Below are 16,902 nucleotides of genomic sequence, written 5' to 3'. Positions count from 1 at the left end.
TGGCAAAGGCCAAGGCAGCGCCCCTCTCCGGTCGTCCGTCCTCCCGGTGAGAAACAATTGAGGAAGCACTGAAGCCAGTATTAACCGTTCCAGTGCTGACAGCTCTGTGGCAGTACCAAAGTTTTATTTTGTTCATCGCTTACTTATCCTCGCTACTTCTCTCGCCTAGGTAGGACCTTTCATTGCGTCAAGGGAAAGAAAAGGGTAAGAATACTCTAAAATGAGTGCCCCACGCCTTCACTACAGCCTCCACGCACAGTGTGCGAAGCACTTTACATGGTTTGCCACCCCTTGCACAGCAGACAGGTCAGCCTGAGGTTGCACGACTTAGGATGTGGTAGAGACTGGACTCCCAGGCTGTAACACTACCCAGTACTGCCGCTATCACGTTCCACCGGAGACCTCTCCCCGAAGAAACATTTCCACTCCTGCGATGGACTGCCAAGTTCCAAAATTGCCCTGGTAGCTTCTTTTCTAAATATATTGACCTGACTTGCTCTTGAGTTCAACTTAAATCCAAGAGTAGCTACTAATTTTTGGAGTTCATATGTCATCCCCTTAATGACATGTTCTAGAATCTTGCCAGGACTATGAACGAATTGGCAGCCTGTTTTCCCCTCATTTTTGAAAACACTAACCTAAGCTTCCGTCTTCTGGCATATCTTATGAGATACTATGTTTTATAAGAAGGAATATATATATATATATATATATATATATATATATATATATATATATATATATTTGGTCTTTATTTCATTCCTGGCTCAAAGTTCCTAAAACCCTTGGAATTTCCTAAGTGGTAAGAGCACTAGGAGCATCTTTTGTTCTAATATTTGGCCCACTGACCGTGGTCCTGACATAGGGCTTGTGAAACTTGAAATTTCCTAGGTGATGGGAAAGTCCTTTGTTCAAAAGAAGCCGCTCTGGGTGGGCTCCTAGACAGCTCCTAGATGAGGGTTAGTTACTAGAGGGACAAGACATGATTCTGTGGAGATGGAAAAAGGGCTGAAAATGAGGTTACTGATTGATCATGCGTAAGTGATGAAACTTCCATAGAACTCCCGATAGTCAGGTTCCAAGAGCTTCCAGGTTGGTAAACACATCCATGTACTGGGAGACTGATGCACCCCAACTCCACTAGACAGAACTCCTGTAGTTGGCACCCTCCCACACCCCACCCCGTATATCTCTTCATCTGGATGTTCATCTGCATCCTTCATTATATTGGTGAATGTAAATAAGTGTTTTCCTAAGTTCTGTAAGCTGCTCTAGCAAGTAATTGAATCCAAGGGGAAGAGATCCTGGGAACCTCCGATTTGTAGCTAAGACAGAAGTTGTGGGAAACTTGGGGACCTGCTACTTGTGATTAGTATCTACAGTGTGGTCAGTCTCATGGGACTGATCCCTTAACCTGTGGGATCTGATGTAGCCAGCTGGTATCACAGAAGATTGCTTGGTGGGGGCGGGGAGGGGCAAACCCACTCATTCGGTGTCAGAAGTATCAGGAGTGAAGGGTTCTTTATGAGAAGGAAAGAAGACACATGAAAGAAAAGTCTGACTTGTTTGACTCTAAGCTGAATCCAAGAGGAGCTTTAGCTAATTTTTGGAGTTCATACGCCATCCGTTTAGTGACATATTCTAGAATATTGCCAGGACTGTGGATAGATTTGCAGCCCCGGGTTTTTCCCCCTTTTTGAAAACTGGAACCTAGGCTCCAGTCTTCTGGCTTAGCTTCTATTCCTGTGATTTCTGCAGATTCCCAGCTGTAATTAATTTGCATATTTTCAGTACTGGGAATGTAATAATTGCTGGGTCAGGAGTCTTGAAATGATTTATTGGGAAAGACATCATCATACTATTAGAAACATTCTCTTTTTTTAACAATGTTTTAAATTTTCTTTATTTTGAGAGGTAGAGAGCAAGCAGGGGTGGGGCAGAGAGAGAGAGGGAGAGAGAGAATCCCAAGCAGGCTCCATGCTGTCAGTAGAGAGTCTGATGTGGGGCTGGATCCCATGAACTGTGATATCATGACCTGAGTGGAGACCAAGAGCCAGACTCTTAACCGACTGAGTAACCTAGAAATGTTTTGAAAACAAAATTTATATTGCTACTACATGCAAACGTAATAGGTCCACAAATAAGTTCTTTCCCCAATTTCAAACCTACTCCATCCAGCTGTCTTTCTCATCTGAATTAATGGCAACTGCACTTCATTTACTCAGGCCCAAAGCTCAAGAGCCATCCTCATACCTCTGTCACATCCTCTACCCAATCAGATTTTGTTGGCTGTACATTCAAACTATACCTAGTGTCCAACACCTCATCATCCCCACAGCAACCTCCATCCCTCACCTGATCAACCAGGTCTCTCTGCCATACTCCCTGACCCCCAGTAATCTAATCTTCATACAACAGCCAAAGGGATCCTGGCATTTCTCCACTCAAAACCATACAGTGTCTCCCCAGTTCACTTGGAATAAAAAGCCTGAATCCTTGGCCTACAGAGCCAAACACCAACTAACTGCTGATTATCTCTGACCTGCTCTCCCTTTGCTTACTTAATCTGACTCAGGCCCACTGCCTTCATTGCTTTTCCTTGAACCCATTTCAGGTTCTTTGCACTGGCTGTCCCCTTTGCTTATAAAGCTCTTCTAGATATTTCAGATATTTGCTTAATTCACTTCCTTACCTTTTTCAAACTTTTTCTCCAATGTCACCTCAGTGAGGCCTTCTCTGACCAACCCATTTAACCCTCCTCCTCACTCACAGCAGTGCCAGTTTCTCTTACTCTGCTCAAGTTTTTCCATAGCACTCACTTATCAACTAACATATTTATTATGTTTACTACTTCTTGCCTGTCCACACCTGCTAGAATATAAGTTCCATGAGGGGAGCCATATTTGGCTGTTTGATTCCTTGCTGTATCCCAAGTGCCTATCTCTTAGTAGGTACTCAACAAACATTTGTGGAATAAGTGAACAAATAAATGAACTTGAACAACTATTTTCATGATAGAGTTTTCCCATCCCAGCCTTTCTCACCTGTAGATACATGACATAGTTATGGGCATAGTATACATTATTTTGCATTATTAATTTTTTCCATACCATAGATACTGTCCACATTTCTAGATATTTGTAATTAGAACCATTTTTGCTTTTTAAAGATACTCAGATTTTTGCATGCTTGTTATAACAGTCAAACAGTATAGAGTAGTGTCAAGAAAAAGTTAATTATCTCCCTTCCTCCACTAATCACACCCTGCTAAGAGGACTACTTTTAAATTTAGTGGATATCCTTCCAAATATTTTTCTTAATGTTTTATTTATTTTTGAGAGAGAGAGAGTAAGAGTGGGGGAAGGGCAGAAAGAGAGGGAGACACAGAATCCAGAGAAGGCTCCAGGCTCCAAGCTGGCAGCACAGAGCCCTACGCGGGTCTCAAACTCATGTACCGCATGTACCTGCGCTGAGGTCAGATGCTTAACCGACTGAGCCACCCAGGCACCCCCAAATATTTTCTATACACACATATAAACATGTAATAGGTACAGATTTTACAGTTCAAAGATAGGTTATGCCTGAATTATAACTGTATTTTCTATAACTCAAGTCACTTTTAATTCTAGGCCTTATTACCTCTGATGGCAAAAAACCTAAGTCTAATTAATTCAAGGTAAATGCTGACACTTTATGATTTGTTTATTTATTAATGTTCAGTTACAGTTCAATCCCAGTGAATTCAGAATTTATTAATGCCTTTTCTATCCTTTTACCCTCACATAATTACCTGTTTTTTAAAAATTATTTTAAAAGAGGGGTGCCTGGGTGACTCAGTTGGTTAAGCATCTGACTTCAGCTCAGGTCATGATGTAGCTGTCCGTGGGTTTGAGCCCAGCATCAGGTTCTGTGCTGACAGCTCAAAAATAAATAAACATTAAAATTGTTATAAAAGAAATGGACATGCATTACGGAAAAGCAGTAAACCATAAATAAGCAAAATGGAAAAAAAATCCAGAAGTAATCAAGCCTATATATATATTTATATATATATATATTTGTTCCATATATATATACATAGTTAGAATCATAATTAGCTTTAATTGCTTAATATTTAATATTTAATTGCTTAACATTTTTCCATGTCAAAAAATATACTTCTATGGCATTTTTAATGACTGCTTGGTATTCTATTATACAAATGCACCATAATTACAATCCCTGTTTTTTGTACATTTGGGTTGTTTCCAAATTTTCACTTTTGTAAAATTACTTGTAGCTAAATCTCTGTGGACATCCCTAATTATTTTCTTAGTATAAAATACTGAAACTGTTGTCAAAAGGTGCCCTCGTTATTGAAGGTTTTTGATGCTACAGAAGGGTGGCACTGCTTTGACACCAGTGGGCAGGAGGGTCCTTTTCTCTACACCTGCCAACACTGTCTTTTCATTCTTTGTCATCTTTACCAACCTGATAGAAGAGTGGTTTTGTATTGCTTTTAAGTTATGTTCTCATTACTAGTAAAGTGGAACCTGCTTGTATACATCACTTTTGTGAATTGTCTACTTGTATCTTTTGCTCATGGGGACTCATCTTTGTGTCACTCCTTTGCTAGAACTCTTATATAATATAAAATAAAATATTGTTACTTGTGCTGCAAATATTTTCCCAGTTTGTTACTTGCCTTTTAAATCTATCTTTGTGCTCATTTGATATTGTAGAAGTCAACAGCAGTTAGGCCAGAGGTCTGGTCTTGCTGCCTATGCTCTGCGTTCAGAATAAATTAATACTTAGGAGTAAACTAGAGACTTTTGTATCTGTTTTTGCCAATGTGGTATAAGGAGTGAATAATGGGACAGGACCACAATCTCCACACAGAAGGCCACAGAATCCCCAGGTGAAGGAGGAGGCATTGGGGGATAATTTGTGTGTTCTGGAGAGCAGTGATACCCAATGCCTTCCTAGATTTTTGGAAATCTCAATTTTAAATGATCTGTCATCCCTATTTGTTATCCCTATTGATACACACGTAATTATCATACCATGATTCTTCTGTGTCTGGTAGAGATAATCCTTACCATGGGCATGTTCTATCTTTGTCTTCTCTCTCACTTTCTCTTTGGCCTGGTTGGTATTCTTTCTTAAAACATCCTCTTTAATGTCTGATTCATTAGTCACCATGCCATTCTCTAAACTCTACTCCCTTCATTAATTCCAGGAGGTGAAGGTGGACTTTTCTGGAACACTGAAGATGGATATTCCCCACCCCCTTTTTCGTGTTCCTTGTGGCCTAAAAAAAGACCGGGGGGGGGGGGCGGGGGTCAGGAGGGCCAGAGTTGCACTGCAAATACAGGACTGAAGAGGATGTGACAAGCTCAGACATCACCATAGCTAAGTGTAAAGCTGGACTTTTTACAGACACTAAGGAATCCTAGTAAAACCTAGAATATTAAGCAGAGACTTGAGATGAAGGTTGGATGGCAAGTGGCAGACTCTGGGGATTTCAGTTCAGTCATGGGATGAATGCTATTTAAGTACACTTAAAACCATAGCACTTTCTTCATTTCACAAAGAAGGATGCACTCATCATCTTGTATCTGATTTTTCCATATTAAATTGTATTATTATTTTAATTATTTTAATTTTGAGCATTTCTCCCCAACTGGATTATGATCTTAAGGACAGAGACCTGTTTACCTTAAAACACTCATATATTTCTGTGTTTGTTTAATTCAGTTAACATTTACCTGCCAGCTCAGATCCTGGCTTCTCTGATTTCTGCGGTGGAAGATTTGGTTTCCTTTTCCAAGGTGCAGATAATGAAATCTATCCTTTACCCCTGGCAAAGTATTCATGAGGATCAAATGAAACCAAGGCTGTGGGAACTCATTGCTCATTTACATTGCTGCAAAGAGCAATGTAAATATCTATGGGGTTTAAAAGTTTACAGATAGCAATCAGAAAGTGCTAGGATGCTGGATCACATTGAGTTTTCATGGGAGATCACTTAATGCCCTCTCTATCTGAGAACAGAGAAAGCCCTGAGCACCTACCTTATCCTTATCCTTATCCCCCCCCCCCCCCTTACAAAGCTACTCCTGTTTCTCACCTGGACTGCCCCTTTCTCAGGGCTCTCAAAATGTGATTATGCCATAGTGAAAGCTGGTCTGCTTTTGAGTACCTTTCTTTAACAATTACAAGTTCTGACTACTTGGTTTGTTTAAAAAAAATTTTTTTTTACATTTACTTATTTTTGAGAGACAGAGCACAAGTGGGGGAGGAGCACAAGTCGGGGAGAGAAGGAGACACAGAATCCAAAGCAGGCTCCAGGCTCTGAGCTGTCAGAACAGAGCCTTATGCGGGGCTCAAACTCACAAACCATGAGATCATGACCTGAGCCAAAGTCTGACACTTAACAGACTAAGCCACCCAGGCGTCCCACTTGGTTTGTTTTTAAATCTGTGAATTTGCATTTAAACCATGAGCATTTGCTCAGGTCAATATTTCCTTAGACCAGCTCCATTAGTGAGAATTGTTTGGCTACCTCGTGAGTATAAAAAACCTTGGATCCTGATGCCAGGAGGGTGAGGTTTTCCTGTACTGAGCTCCACAGGTTATAGGGGTAGCTGGGAAGGAAGAAGAGATGTAGAAGGGAGGAGTCAAGGGAACACAGTCCAAAATAGAAGTGCCTTTTGCCTTCAGGATAGATCAGTCATGGGGAAAGAGGAGACTTACTCTCAAGAAAGAACAGAGAAATTTACAGGAAAAAACTGAAGACATTTCAGAAGTACTGAAGTAAAGAGTGTTTACAGGGATGTAAAATTAATCAGGAGTAGTTGCTTTTTAAGGTCATTTAAAGGGGGTAAGTGGGTCACCAGCAAGGTCTTAAAGGGAAGGAGGAGTAGTTCCTGGTTTGGGGTCATAAATGCCTTACTTCAAGCAGAACCAAGCTCAAACAGGAACATTCCTACTCCTTATAATCTAAACTGGTTTTGGTGTCAGGGTGCCTGGATTCTAAAGGCCCTGACTGCAGTGACCAGCTTTCACATACCCCAACCAAATCCTTTAAAGCTTCTCCTCATATAGGAGCAGTTGAAAGTACTTGGAAGAAAACAATTACAACTATTAACCTCAAACTATGCTATAATTATAACCTTATAATTCCTTTATCTTTTTTGAAATGGGTTTTATTATTTTTTTATTTCTATTTTTATTTATTTTTTGAGAGACAGCGTGCAAATGGGGGAGAGGGGCAGAGGGAGAGAGAGAACCTTAAGCAGGCTCAGTGCTCAGAGTCTGATGTGGGGCTGGATCCCACAACCTGACCTGAGTCAAAATCAAGAGTCAGACGCTTAACCAACTGAGCCATCCAGGCACCCCTGAAATGGGTTTTAAATTAGAATAACCATTTCTGATTACTGGAAACATTTTAAATAACTTTTAGTAATAATATTTATTAGTCACAAAAAGGAAAGGACATACATAAATCTTTCAAAAGACCATCTCTGATCTTTTGCTAGATATGTTTGCTTTCTTATATGTCCCCTGGCCCCGCAATAGGCTACTTCAGAATAATGGAAGAATGTAAGTTAAAGGCAACCCAACATCCCAACAAATGCTCAGTAGGAATTGTCTGGAAACTGTTTAGGGAGGTGGGGGGAAGAAGCCACAGGCTTCTGGGAGTTAATCCTTTTCTGTGCCTGCCACCTCCCAGTTTTCTCACTGCTGCATGGCAGTTACCTCTGTGTTGTGTCACACACTGATTCATTCCTAATAGCTATTAAAGGACTGACTTTTTTACGTGATTGACCCTCCTAAATAATCAGACCCATTTGAGGTCATGTCTGTGGAAATAATAGCAAGCTTGCATGCTTGCATTCTAACATGCCTTCTTGAGTGGGCAAAAAACAATTGGAATTTCAGCAGAGAATTGGGTGTGATATCTGAAATGGATCAGATATACTCATCTACAATTTAGAGTGAGAAGAATATTCCAAGAAAAAAAATTAATTTACTTTTTTCTGGGCTTTGACAATACCTGGAATATCACAGGCATTTCATTCCAGGGAACAGACCAGGGATCTTAGGTCTGAGGTACATGGAGACTCCAGATTCATCTCCTCTCCCTCAGCCTGGGCTGTAGTTCTTGCTTCTCTTCCTCCCCCAAAGTCTTCAGAAGTCTGTTATCATCAGCTCAAATGCCACATCCTCTTTGAAACCTCAGTAGTTGTCAGTACTGATTCTTCTTTACCTTGTATTGGAATTCATTATGGTATAACTGTCTTACTCCTTTCCATATTCTTCAGTTACACCCAACCCCCAGCAGTATCTGGAGAGACTCCAGGGGAGTGTGAGTGGCTATAGGCTAGTCGTGAGCAGCCAGAGAGGAAACCCAAGTTTTAGTGAAGCACTATATGAAAATGCCGCCTGGGAAGGTGTGGTATCAAACTTAAGAAAGGTTAGGAGAGAGATACAAAATGTAGAAGATTTAACCTGATAAACATGACATAGTAAATGAGGCAGGACTTCTGAGCTAAAATCTGAGTGAAATTTACAGATTTCAGTAAACCAAACCCCTAAAAAGATACACAGCCAAGAAAATGTTAGAAACTAGGTTATAAATTGTACAAGTTTCAACCTAGAGGGCTAAGTTTGTTGAGTAATGCAGAATAGTATGGGCATTCTAAGAACAGTGCGGTGTTTCCCTATTAAAAATGTAAGGAAGTGCAACCTGAAAAGTAAGTACTGGAAAGCATGAGTTTAGGCCTGCGGAGAGACGCTATGGCACAGCTGTGTCATGTACACTCAAGAGCCTGTTGCCTTGGGTTCATATGCCAGCTCTACCACAGAGCTCTGTGCTGTGGGCAAATTCTTAACCTCAATGCCTAAATTTCCATACCTGCCAAGTGGGAAATGAATAATGGCCACCTCATGGTATTCTTGTAAAGACTGGAGCAGCTGTCAGCAATAGTGCCTGGCACTTAGTGAATACAATATCTTGTTATTTTATTATATAAAATTTAAATAATCTAGTTGGTAATTTATTTGGAACAAGTAAGGAAACTTTAGGGATAATCTGATCATAGTTTCTGTGATTCCACAAATGATGAAACACAGTGTCATTATGTGACCTTTACAAGTCACTTCAAATGCATTTTATTATCTACTAGTCTCTTAGGGTCATCCCTAAATGGCTTTTTTATGTATTCAGATCTTGACTTCCAGTATGGTTCTTGAATGCAGGAACTTGTGTCTTAACCTTATGTGTTAAGGCACACATAGCAGAACTTAATAAATATCTGTGAGGTTTTATTTTTTTAATATGGGATTTCAAATTTATCCCAGGGTCAACCATTTAGACATTAACAATGATTAGTTTTGTTGTACTGCGTTTTTTAAACCCACTTGAAAAGACCCAGACGGCCCTGGCAGAAAGGTCTGGATAAGAAAGTGTTAACAAAGGGAAGGAAGACCCCAGAAGAAATTGTGGCATGGGCAGCATGTCTTGAAGCATCTTGGCAATCAGAGGGAGGAAGATGTGTTTATTAAAAAGGTGTAATGAAAGCAAAAGGAAGGGATAACAAGGATCATGGCCCATACTTTTCAACTCTCTCTGTCCACCTGCAGCCGACTCCACTTCATGTACTGATTCCACAAATGTGGAGCCCTGACCTCAGGCTGGTTACAGCCCAATGAAGAAACACAGCAAGCCTTATAACACAACACAAGCCATGGAGAGAGGCCCTGTAAGGCCCCCAAGCTCAAAACTCAGAGCCCAAGCTTTGACCAAGAGGTGAAATTTATTCTTGCCATTAACCAAATGTTATGGGAACAGCCAGAACAACTTGAATAGCAGGAGGTGGAGAAGATCCTAGCACTTCCCTAAACCATCCATTTGTGAGCAATTTCAAATAATGACCAATTTTTCTGGGGAGAGGAGTAAATGAGAAGAAAAACCAAGTCCAAAGGTCTTAATTCTGAGGGGATGAAGAGGCTTGGCCTGTGTGGACAGATAGTGTGCTTTCATGGAAAGGCAAGACTTTTCTTTGAGATATACAGGATTGGAAGCAGGGAAGAGGCTAAAGATGTAGGCTGGGGAGGAGTGGAGTGGGAAGCAATTCTCTGTCCTCCCTATAGGCCCTCCTTTGTGGAAAAGATCACTTGTAGAGATTGGAGTGGCTACAGGAAATAGAGACTGGGATTCTGTTGAAAAACTGGATAGGGATGGCGACTGTCCCTTTGTCTCTGAGCTAGAGGTGGCAGTGGAACAGCCTGTATCCCTGAGACTTGGATGCCAAGGTTCCAGGGTGACCTGAAGGTCAAGTGGACACAGCAGGAGCAGCATTTGTGCCACATTGTCTCCCCAGTGCCATGTCTAAGCAGGTGCCCACCAGATGAGAGAACCCTGCAGGGGGCTATAGGGTGAGTATCCAACAGTTAAAACTGAGGAGAGCAGAAGGAGACTGAGCCAAAATGTGCCCCCTCCCAAGAGCAGGGCCCACATGCAGTCCAGCCTAGATCTATTCTTAAGATTTAGGACATTCAAGGTAAAGGGAAACAAGGTGTGCAGCCAGCTGGATTGTCAGATACAATATAAAACACCCAGTTGCATTTGAACTTCAGATGAACAAGGACTTACTGTTATTGCATGGAACATACACTAAGAATATTCATTGTTTATCTGAAATTCAAATGTAACTGGGCATCTTGGTTTGTTTGTTTGCTTTGCTTGGCTAAATCTGGCAATCCTAGTGACATGTCAACATGCTAAGTGAACCTGAACAGTTTTGAAGATGGAATTAAAGCAGTAGGGGCAACTTCTATAAATAGCACTGAGTCCTCCAAGCTCCAGGGTTTGGTTACTGATTCTGAGGTGATAGTACCCTATCCAAGCACTGAGGCCCTCTTCCTTCTGGGAGCTATGGGACAAAAAGAGAAAATAAATATTCTACACAGGCTAATTTGATTGATCAGCCAAAGCAACAGGCAATAATAGCATAGGGATTTCACACAGCCAGTCTTACAGATTGTGAATGCAGGCATGCCAGCATTTGGGGAAAGATAGGGTATAGAGTAGAGTAGGTTAAGGGGAGAGGATCAGAGTGTTTTGCCTATATTATGTCTCATGAAACTTTGCATCCGTAAGTGAATGTGTGTATACATGGCTAACAATATTTCTTACTATAGTCGGGGTCCAAAATGTTTGAAAACCACTGCTAACTAAGATGTTGTTACTTGCAGGATCGTATTATGAAAACTGTGTTGGATCCAACTGTGTTGGATCAACAGCCAGGATGAGTTTGCTTCACACTCACAGGTGAAGGTGAGCTTTGTCCTGTTCTGGAAAAGTCACCTTCTGGAACTACCTTACCTTTTCATGGAATCTGCAGTCTCTTGCATATATGGATCGCTAGTGCTTCATTTAAAGTGGAGTTCTTTCATTTTGCTGCAGTCACTTGCTAAAAACACACACTGGAATCCAGTATTGTACCCAATCTTGGGCAATAAACATAATAATGTAAATATATTATATAAATGCAATAAATAATATGGGACTAAAGGCACTGTCCAAATGCCCTTTAAAATTTATTTTATTTCCTCCTCTAAAAGGAAGGTTTTTGAACTTTAAAATCCTTGGATATGATGGGTCACCTGGGTGGCTCAGTTGCCCCAGCATAGGACTTCCACTCAAGTCATAATTTCATGGTTTGTGGGATCGAGCCTCACATAAAGCTTTTTGCACTGACAATGCAGAGCCTGCTTCAGATTCTCTGTCTCCCTCTCTCTGCCTCTCCCCTGCTCACACTCCCTCTCTCAAAAATAAATAAACATTAAAAAAAATCCTTGGAGATTACCTGGTGTAATTCCTCAGAGCTATCCCAAATGGTTTTGAAAGAGTCATTATTTCTCTCATGCAGTGAACATATTATGCTTTTACTTAGGAAGAGGAAAAAAAAATGTTTACACTCTCAGTTTGAACTTAAAAAATTCCTGTAACAATTAGCTCTTGATTCAGAAATTATAAATAAAACTGTTTTATTATCCAATGTTACTGAAACATTGTGTCCTGTGAGTTTTAGTCTGTATTGTTCCAGGAATTTAATTTTTATTTTGCACTCTTTTGTAAAAAAAAAAAAAAAAGCTTATAAATCCAAAGCCTAAATATTTATTGTCCTACACCAATTGCTCTGATCTCCAATGTCCCTCCAAATTTTTCATTTATCAATAGATGAGATGGATTTGCTGTGCTTTTTTAGTGGACAATACCAAATACACCTGGATCTGAAACTGATCCTGACTGTAATTTTGAAAGGCATATAAAGGCTTGAAGCTTCAATGTCTTTAGCTGTAAGATGGACATAATAAAAGTACCTAACTTGTAGAGCTGTTATGGGATTTATATGAGAGAATGAATGTAAAGTCTGGTGTGGCAGAGAATACTATATAATTCACCATTTCTGTTTCCTCTTCATGAACGTGAGACATATTTTCAACCTTCCTTGTATTGGTTTGGGGCTATGTGACTGGGCTCTGGCATGGGCTGTTTCCAGCCCTGGCTACCCAGCCTGGCTACCATAGAGGACCTATGTCCCAAGTCATGTATTAAACACAGGATAGTGCCCTAAACCACATAGGACTTTATGTAAGCAAGAAACCAACCTTTATTTATAAAGATTTAGGGTTTCTTTGTTACTGCAACATTGCCTGGCCTACCCTAATACACTTGATATATATATATATAGATATATATATATAGATATATATATATATATATATATATATATATGACAGTAAATGAATTTCAGCATTTAAGGTATCTGTGAACCAGTATGGAACAATTCCTTGGATATATGTTATTAAGAAAAAAATCTAGACAAAGAACAAGAATATATAGTATTCTTCATTTTGTGTAAGAAAGAAGGGGCAATTAAAATATATATTTGACTCTTGAATAACACAGTTTGAACTGCATGGGTCCACTTATACATGGATTTGTTTTCTATAAATACAGTACAGTATAGTAAATCTATTTTCTCTTCCTTATGATTTTCTTAATAACCTTTTCTCTAGCTTACTTTTTTATAGGAATATAGTATATAATACTTATTATAGTAAGGTATTAATAGTTAAGTTTTGGAGGAGTCAAAAGTTGTATATGGATTTTCAACTACACGGGGGGGTCAGTGCCCCTAACCCTCGTGTTGTTCAAGGATCAACTATATCTATGTATTTGCTGATTTTGGCAAAAAGAAATACCAGAAAGGAGAAACCAGAAATTAATGAAAATGAAACAGAGTGGAGAGGATAATGCATGGGAGTGAGGCTTCTGTGACTAAATGTGTTGATGCAGTGTTGATTTTTGAAGCATGTATTTTATATACTCTGAAACAAAAGTACATCAAAAGGAAAATGCCTTAAGCCTGGACCTTAAAAGAAACTAATGACCTAATTCTATATAAAATTAGTTACTGAACCAACAATGAACGAAAAAGTTATTTTAGGTAATTTGAACACACCACTCTGACTATAAATACATTAATATTATTGGGAACCAAGAATTTTCAATATGAAAGAGAAAAGATAAAATATAAAAAGCATTTTAAGAAAAATGCTATTTAATAATGCCAATAACAATATGAACACACACACACACACACACACACACACATACACACACACACACACACACACACACACACACACTCCTAGTTGTGTTCCTGAAGAGCCCAGAGGCAATGGGTAGCAGTGGGCACAGCTAGGCCCCATATCTTGCAACTTCTGATGTAATAATTGGTTCAGGCAAGAATAATCAATGAGTACTAAAACCATCACATAAAAAGTAGTTAGGGGCGCCTGGGTGGCTCAGTTGTTAAGCATCTGACTTCAGCTCAGGTCATGAGCTCACAGTTCATGACTTTGAGTCCCACATCGGGTGAGCACGAGCTATTCTGGGTAAAACATGAGCCCAGGTGAGCCCTGCTTCTCTCTCTCTCTCTCTCTCTCTGTCTCTCTCTGTCCCTCTCTCCCCCTCTCTCTGCCTCTCATGGGATTCTCCCCCCAGCCCCGCCTCTTGCTCACTTGCACTGTCTCTCTCTCTCTCTCTCTCTCTCTCTCTCTCTCTCTCTCTCAAAAAAAAAAAAAAAATCAATTACAAAAAATAACTTAAAAAAAAAAAGTGGTTGGGCAATAGGATATTCCTATAAGGGCAAAGTACCACTCCACATATCATTACTAATTTCAAAGAAAAAGATGTTCCTTTGGTATTGGATACAATGTATGCCCATCCCCACAGATGCATTTGGCCCTGCCTGCCTTTCAGGACCCACTTGCCCTCCTGGGTAAAGAGGTCCCAATGATGGTTGTAAAGCTTCAGCCTCCATCTTGTCAGCTCACCTCCTACAATGATGGACATCTTTGCCTTTGGCAAGATTGTCATTACACCTGCCAGGTGCATAGAAGCTCCTATATCCAAGTCCAACACAGTGGAACCCACAGAAGCCCTGGCTTTCCCAGTGGCTGCCTGGAGGCATTGGCAACACAATCCAGAAGTACTATTAGTACACTGTGGGCTTTGTGCCAGAGAAGGACTCCACCCAGATGCAGTGGTGCCACAGAGCACCTCCAAAGATGTCCCACACAACCAAGTGAGGCTGCTTATGAAATCATAGCCAGCTTGGCAACAAACTACATTGTATTCATTTTCCCTCCCTTTCTGCCCCCGCCTTTTTTTTTTTTTTTTTTTTTTGCATTCATATGATTGTACCTCTCATAAAGCATTAGCCTGTGAACTTTGCCTCTGTCTCTGTTTCCAGGCAGATACTTTTCCATGGAGGTTAGGCAGTCACTTTCTCAGCCAAGTAAGTCATCATTCTTAGCATCACCAGTAGTGGGAAAACCCAATGTACGACCATCCTCATGAGATGCCTCTGAAGTATTCCCAAAAAAAAAAAAAAAATTTAACCTAAACCTGATCAAGCCTTCAGACCTAACTTCCATTTTAAGGACAATACAGTCTTAAAAGTAAAAGTTAAAGAACCCCATCTGGAAGCAATCAGACAAATGAAGAATGTGTGACTTTATTTTTTTTAATGTTTATTTATTTTGAGACGTGAAGGAGTTGGGAGGGGTGGTGGGGGGGCAAGCGGGAGAGGTCCGTGCTGTCAGGACAGAGCCTTACAGGGGGTTTGATCTCAAGAACCACAAGATCACGACCTGAGCCAAGATCAAGAATCAGACACTTAACTGACTGAGCCATCCAGGTGCCCCAGGAATGTGTGACTTTATATAAGTTACCTGGCCTGGACTCTTGAAAAGTCAACATCATAAGTCAAAACCAAACAGAAGTTAAGGTGGGGGGAGTTTCCAGATTAACCTCCAGATGGAATCCACAAATCTTGATTAGATCATGGGGGAATTGCATAGAAATCTTTAGGAGACAATTGGGAAAATTTAAATATGGCTTTGATATTAGTTATGATCATAGAATGATTATTAATTTTCTTAGGTGTGATAGTGGCATTGTGGTTATATAAGAGATTACCCTTGTTTTTAGGAGATTCATGCTGAAGTATTTAGAGATCATGATGTCATATTAATAACTTATTTTCAAAACTGGTGTGTTTTGGTATATGGGGAGAGGGGAGAGAAGGAGAAAAAGCAAATATGGTAAGACATTAACAACAGCTGAATCTAGATGAAAGGCATTTGTGGTTCTAGCCTTTCAATATTTTTAAGTGTTTTTAAATTTTCATAATAAAAAGTAGTAAGACAAGTACAAAAACCAAAAACAACAAACAAACAAAAACAACCTAAGTAAAATTTAGGATATATTTGTATTTGAAGAATTTTTTTTTTTAAGTTTATTTATTCTGAGAGAGAACACAAACCAGGGAAAGGCAGAGAGAGAAGGAGAGAGAGAATCCCAAGTAGGCTCTACGCTGTCAGCACGGAGCCTAACAGAGGGCTGGATCTCATGACCTGAGCCAAAATCAAGAGTCAAAATGCTTAACCAACTGAGCTACCCAGGCGCCTCATTTGAAGAAATGTTTTATTTTCCTCAGTTCAAGTAAGCAGCCACTACTTTATCAGGGACTAATTCATCTACCTCAAAATGGATATTTACACCTAAATTGCTGTGCTTTTGAAAGCTTTTTAACTCTTGAATATTTCCAGCAGTTTCCTGGGTAGAAGAAATTTGATGCCAATTCTGCACACCCAAATTCCTGGCAGATTAATCAGCAAGTAGTACAGAGAGCTGCTTTCTTTAAAAAGCTTCATTTATCACTCAAACTGTGAATGCTGAGATGCCAAGGCACTGTGAATAAATGATCCTTTAGAGGTAAAGTTTGATTGATCTGGTATATGTATCAGTACTCTTTCCATGCATTCCAAATCTTGTATATAATGCAGATTAGAATGGCAGCTTTTTCTACAGTTATATTGGCAACAAACACTGATTAGCTATTAAGTATGGCAAAACATTTATTTCAGGCTTCTATTATTAGCACCACCCCTTGACTCACAGAGAAAATTCTTCCCAAAGTTTTGGTTAATGTGACAGTTTTATTTGTTAAGACACAGTTTTCCTTTATCATCATTCTCCCACACAGAACCGACCCTCCATTTCCAAGATGCCTCCAGACCAAGGAGTTCCCAGTCTGTTCTCACCATTCCAGTTGGCCCCAGGTCAGCCTGTCTCTAGGGCTTCCGTCCACAATACAGTCCCAGGAAAATGCTTCCCATTACATTATGTTCATGCTAACTAAACTGGCTAGGCAATGCCCTGGACTTCTAAAGGAGTTCCCCACAGGATTGAGTTGTCTTTGCCCTGTCCAGGGAGGAACCCCTCTCATATGCACAGAATTCTCGCAGTACACTAACGTGTGTTCTTCCCTTTAACAG

Source organism: Panthera pardus, unplaced genomic scaffold, assembly GCF_024362965.1.
Source record: "Panthera pardus isolate Hobbes unplaced genomic scaffold, ASM2436296v1 HiC_scaffold_2, whole genome shotgun sequence".
In the NCBI taxonomy this organism is placed as follows: Eukaryota; Metazoa; Chordata; class Mammalia; order Carnivora; family Felidae; genus Panthera; species Panthera pardus.
Note: the sequence above shows the minus strand (reverse complement) of the source record.